Source organism: Pyrus communis, chromosome 15 (assembly GCF_041283825.1).
Source record: "Pyrus communis isolate YQ-2024b chromosome 15, ASM4128382v1, whole genome shotgun sequence".
NCBI lineage: Eukaryota > Viridiplantae > Streptophyta > Magnoliopsida > Rosales > Rosaceae > Pyrus > Pyrus communis.
Window position 1 is genome coordinate 13,326,294 of NC_142579.1, and position 5,948 is coordinate 13,332,241.

The window sequence follows — 5,948 nt, forward strand, 5'->3', positions numbered from 1 at the left end:
ACCAATGCTTAAAATTCTACTGGGAATGAGTAAAGGTGATCCAAGGTGATACTAAGCCATTCATCGAAGCCGAATCACACTTTGCAGACGCCAAGTTGATCCAATGTTTATGGCCAACCTACCGTCTACAAGCATGCGGTTGACTTTGTGCTCCCTTACGTACCCCGAGACGAAGAGATGACGGTTGTGAGGCTTTGATCCCAGCAGTAAGTCTTCGTCAGTGAAGTTGATTGCGTCATGGGCAACACAACATGTGGCACATTTTTGTGGCCGAAGCTTCAGGCCTTCGTCGTTGCTTTCTTACACTTTGTGGTCAAGACTTGCCAAGACCACTGTTAGTGCTCTTCACATCTTCTTTGGCAATCGTAGCACTTCATCGATGCTAAAGTATGTTGGCAGACCTTCTTTGCCTGTATGGGTCTTTTCTCCCTCAGTGGTGATAGCTTTGCCTTTTGAGGGCTCTTCCATTTCTACTTTAACCATGTGATAGGCGACAGTAGTGCACTGTTGGAAAAAGTCATTCGGAAAATACTCATGCAAAGAAACGGGAATGCGTGGCTCTTGCTTCATAGGTTCCCCAACATATGTTAGCTTATCAGTCATTATGTTTCTTTTAGGTTTCCTATTGTTATGGCGGTGGTGATTTCCTCTTTGTTCCACATTTGGCTGTATGGCTCGTGGTTTTGGCTTCCTTGTCTTTTTGTAGGTCACCAATGTCCATCTTTCTGCATCATCGGTATGTGCATCTTGGTCGCTTACCCCCAGTGATGGTTGTATAAAAGGTGTTGTACAACTTGAGCATTGACGGGAACGGTCAAGTGTTACTTGGAGAGGTACGGGATCGAACTATCTAAACGCAATTGTAGTAATATGCGTTGCAGTTGCGTCTGCAAGGTCGAGCTCGAATTGCTTTTATTGTGCTAGCTTCATGATGAGTTCTTTGAGGACGAAGCACTTGCCAACATGATGGTTCACAATACGATGGTACTTGCAGTACCTAAGATGGTTTACGCGATTCATCTCTTTAGGGCCCTTGCATTTGGGTAGCTCAATCACCTTATTTTCCAGCAAGTCATCTAGCATTCCAGCCATGTCAGACTCAGGAAAAGGGAACGTATTCTACTCCAGTTCCCTCAAGGTGTTTTTGTACTTGTCTTGGGTGCGAGAAGGCTTACCTTTCTTTATCTCCTTTTCTTTTGCTCTAGGAGGAGATCTTGATGGGCTCGTAGGAGGTCTTGATAGGGGTAGTGTTGATAGTAAAAGTTTCCTTGGCGGGCTTCTTCCCAGTCTTGTCTACATTTAGGGCGAACACCTTAGCCTTCTGGAAGTTAATGATTGGTTCCTTCTTCCCATGATTGGCGATACTCAGCTCCATGTCATGGGAACGAGTTGCCAGCTCCTCAAATGTTCTTGGTTTTATGCCTTGAAGGATGTAATGTAACCCCCATCGCATGCCTTGAACGCATATCTCAATGGCGTAGGTTTCAGAAAGCCGATCTTTGCAATCTAGACTTAAGGAACGCCATCTATTGATGTAGTCAACGACAGGTTCATCCTTCCACTATTTCGTACTCCTCAGCTCTAACATGTTTACAGTGCAGCAAGTGCTGTAGAAGCGATTGAGGAATTCCCTTTCTAGCTGATCCTAACTGTTGATAGACTCGGGCTCAAGGTCAGTGTAACAGTCAAAAGCGTTACCTTTCAGCGAGCGCACGAACTGTTTGATAAGGTAGTCTCCCTCTGTCCCAGCATTGTTGCAAGTTTTAATGAAATGGGCGACATGTTGCTTTGGGTTTCCCTTTCCATCAAACTGCATGAATTTTGGTGGCTGATAACCCCTTGGCATCTTTAAAGCATCAATTTTCTTGGAGTAGGGCTTTGAGTATAGTACGGAGTCATGTGAACTTCCTTCGTACTGCGTTTTGATGGTGCTTGCGATCATCTCCTGTAGATGCTGGATAAAGAAAGATCCCATGAACATCGTTGCTTGGTCTGGCCTCAGCTTCTCTTCGACTTTCTCCCCTGGAGGCTCTTCTTCTTCATCGACTTCTTTCTTTAATGGACCAACTTTTGGGTCGACTTTCACGTTGAGCTGCGTATCTAGTTGGTTGACGAGTGCAACGATTTGCAAGTCTTTTTCCTCCACAGTTCGTGTGAGTTTTGTGATTGCTTCATTTATTTGAGCTAGCTACTTCTCAATTGAAGTTGCTCTGGTGGTCATGACTTGCATGTTTGTGTTGCCACTCGAGTTGGCATCAAAGAGTAGGGACTCTGAATATTTCCTCGGGCTCTCTTCTCTTGGCGCCCTTAGCGAGGCTAGGGTGATCACAGGCTCGTGCCTTAGGTACTTTTGTTCCTTCAATAGAGTTAATGCAAGGCCGGAAGCCGCGGCAAAAAGAGCTATTGCCTTGCTTCAGGTTGTGATGCCCAAAATATCACCACTTGCGGCGAGGATGTTCTTATTCTTCGCTTTGATTGCGGGAACAACTTGATCCTTTCTTGATATCATTTGTGCTTTTTGTGGATTTGAAGATAGAGATGAGAGGTAGAGATAGTCCCACTAGGCGTGCCAAATTTGTAAACACGAATTTTCCTGAAACAAGAACACGTGTACAAAATAATATTTTGTATTGATTTTGGGGTTACAATCTCTTTTACAATTTGATCCTCTGATTCTATCTTTGTAAGGTGCAGATTTGTGAATGAGTTGTTCATCCAAAGGGCCATCGGGGCTTGATCTAAGGATGAACAGTTGTGTGGATTTATTAATGTTGTTGATCCAAAGGGCCATCGAGACTTGACAAGGTTTGATCTTAGGATGAACGGATCTTGAAGGGCGTTTGGGCTTGATCTTGAAGAATTGGTGTGTGAATTTGTGGACGTTGTTGATCCAAAGAGCCATTGGGATTTGATCTTAGGATGAACAGATGATGAACGATGAACGCTTTCTTTAAGGGCTGTCCAGGCTTGATCTTGAAGGTTGAGGGAAGTTTCTTCAAGGGCTGTCGGGGCTTGATCTTGAAGGAGGATTTGACGAAGAACGAAGAGGGCTTTCTTGATCCTTCGGGATTTGCTTGAGAGTTTTAGAGTTTCAAAGCTTCAAGATTTTGGTGTGATGTGAATTGGTGAAGTGGAATGAATGAAATTGGCTTCTATTTATAGACTTTTTCAAGGCCTAATTTTAAATATAATATTCAGATAATATAAATCATTTCTACCAGGTGTTGACACATGTCATATTTGATGACTTTTCTAATTTATTTCGATTTTTCATTGAATCACCTGCTACGTGTAAAATTTATGTGACATGTAAGCGTTGAAATTTTAATTATTGGTCAACATTTATTTCACCGAAATTTCGATGTTTACAATCATACCCTTTATTAAAAGAAAAAATGGGCGCAAATACTCTTTAATTTTAAGGATAATTGTAATGTAATTACATTCACACATAATATTTTACCTTAAAAATGTAATATGACATCCAATGCAAAGGTCAATTTTAGAAATTTTCTGTTATATTGATTATAACCTTACCACATGTATTCACAGACTAAAAACTTTGACGATTATAGTGTAATCTTACTTAATTGTTTTCTAATTCAGACGTTGATTGTTAATATGAATACGGGATTAGATGGGATTAAGGAAAAGGGACCTGATGTCCTAGTGTTTCCAACATTAATCTTTCATAATTAATACACTTTTTACTTGTTATTCCATCTGTTATTATTAAGTGCATTTAGACCTTCACATATTTAGTTTTGCCATAATAATTCTCATGTTATTTATTTTTAATTTGAATCTATCGTAATTTTAAATTTAGTTTGATCCGATCCTTGTTGGAACAACACTTACTTATTACTATATTACTTGAATGATATTGTGCGCTTGCAATTATCACGCAAAGTTTTTGGCGCTGTTGTCGAGGATCGAGTTTAATTTAATTTGCTTTTGTGATATTTTTATTATTTTTTGTTTAAATTCTTTTGGTGCGTTCTCACTCTTTTTAATTGTTTCTTGAAAGTGAATGCTTAGAATGCGTTCGTCGAATTGTGTACTACTTGAGTTTGAACCTGAAATTGAGAAAACTCTTCGGGAAATAAGTAAGGAACAAAGAGAAGTCGATGAGAAAGAAAATTGGCAAGAGGATAAGATGGTGTTAGTTTAGAATGAGATGATGGGATCCACTACTACATAAAATAGTTATTACGACAAACAAGAAATCGTCACGTAAATAAGAAATTTGTCGCATAAAATTATAAATGACGAAAACTTCGTCTCCCCAAGTTGGTTTTCTTTATCTAACTTTAATTTTTGAGGGGTTTCTTTATTCTGCGCAAGGCTCGTAAAGAAAGGTATTGCATGACGAAAAGAAAACACTTCGTCGCGCAAACAGTTATACACGATGAAAAATTATGTCGTCACTTCAAATTAATAGGGGCGAAGACAATTCGTCGCATATAGTTGTGGGTGTGATGAAACTAAACTCGTCGCATGAAGATTAGAGAGACAAAGGGTTTCGTGGCGCAAGGCCGAAGCGACGAAGAGATTCTTTGTCATGTAAAGTTTTAAGGGACAAAGGTTTCTTACGCAATGAAGAACGAGGTCGTAGCGTAAAACGAATAGGGATGAAGATTATTCATCGTATATCTATATTCGCGATGAAACAGGACTGGTCGCATGAATATTAGAGGGACAAAGGGTTCGTGCCGCAAGAACAAAGCGACGAAGAGATCATTTGTTGCATAAAGTTTTAAGGGACAAATGTTTCTTTATCGTAAGATTTAACTCTAACATCACTCTAGTTAATAGTGATGACGAATTATTGCGTTGCGCAAATCATTTTTTTTTAATTGTTTATAATCTGAATTTCAAAACAAAATAATTTTGTTTGGTTAAATTTAATTAAGAACATTAATTGATAAAGAAGAATATTAATTTAAAATAAATATGGAAAATGTATGTACTAGAGGGAAATTTTTTAAATGTATGAATGTTTAATTAAAAAGAAAAAAAAAACTACAATAAAAAGTCATCAAAGTCAACTTTTGCGTTCGGCTGTGCTGGGTCGGGGGCTTGGGATGTTGAAGTAGAAGGATGAGGTGTAGCAGCGGGCAGCTAAAGCCCTGTGATGATCTGGGTTATCTTAGACTCTTGGTCAATAATATGAGCTTCCTGGGTGGCGATATGGGCAAATTGCGTTGCAATGTGCTTATGTTGGACCGCCATTTGATGCTCGAGTTCTGCTACTTTCTTCGTCAATGATGCGACTTGTCCCGAGGTAGAGGTGGAAGAGATGGCTCCTATCTCATGATGGCGGGATTTTTCCACCCCGATACACCTTCCCTGGCCTAGGACCGAGTCCCTGGTCGAGGGTGTCCATCATGATATGGGGATACCTGCATCCTTAGGGGAGGAGGGGGAAGGGGGCACCTCCTCTATCGGGGTGTCAAATGGAAGCTGGAAAGCCATTTCCTCAAGGACAACCTGGTTCCAATCCACCATAGTAGCCTATAATTATAAAAGCAAGTTAATTAATATTTATATAACATTTATTTAAAATGAATAAGAGTTATAAATTTAAAAATTACAAAAACTTACATGGAACCCCTCTATGAACTCATCCTCAGGCTGTACGTACACTTTCTTGAACATGTCAATCTTCAAAAACTTCGACCTCGCCTACATTAAAAAATAATAAAAATTAGTTATTAGTTGTGTAATTTATAGTAAGACTAACAACTTTTTTTTGGAACAAATGTGGTTACCCGACATCGCTTCTCCATCCCATATGAAAAGCGTCAGGAGCTGCAATGGTGGAGAAGCTTCTTCTTCAACCTATTTATTGTGTTGGCCTTGGCTCTTTTTTATTAAAAAGAAACAAATCGTATTAGTGCCAATATTAATTATAAAGTATTAAAATAAATTAATAAACGGAATTGAAG

General features: G+C 39.4%; 1 long non-coding RNA gene and 1 pseudogene across 1 annotated transcript; both read right to left on the reverse strand.

Annotated features, from left to right (window-relative positions):
* Positions 1-1,201: 1,201 nt before the first annotated feature.
* On the reverse strand, positions 1,202-2,221 carry LOC148690537 (uncharacterized; annotated as a pseudogene).
* A 2,612-nt stretch (positions 2,222-4,833) lies between these two features.
* On the reverse strand, positions 4,834-5,686 carry LOC148690538 (uncharacterized). Its single transcript, XR_015956297.1, has 2 exons — positions 5,605-5,686; positions 4,834-5,514 (listed from the first exon to the last, which is right to left on the reverse strand). It is a non-coding gene; the product is annotated as an uncharacterized LOC148690538 (long non-coding RNA).
* Positions 5,687-5,948: the final 262 nt, after the last annotated feature.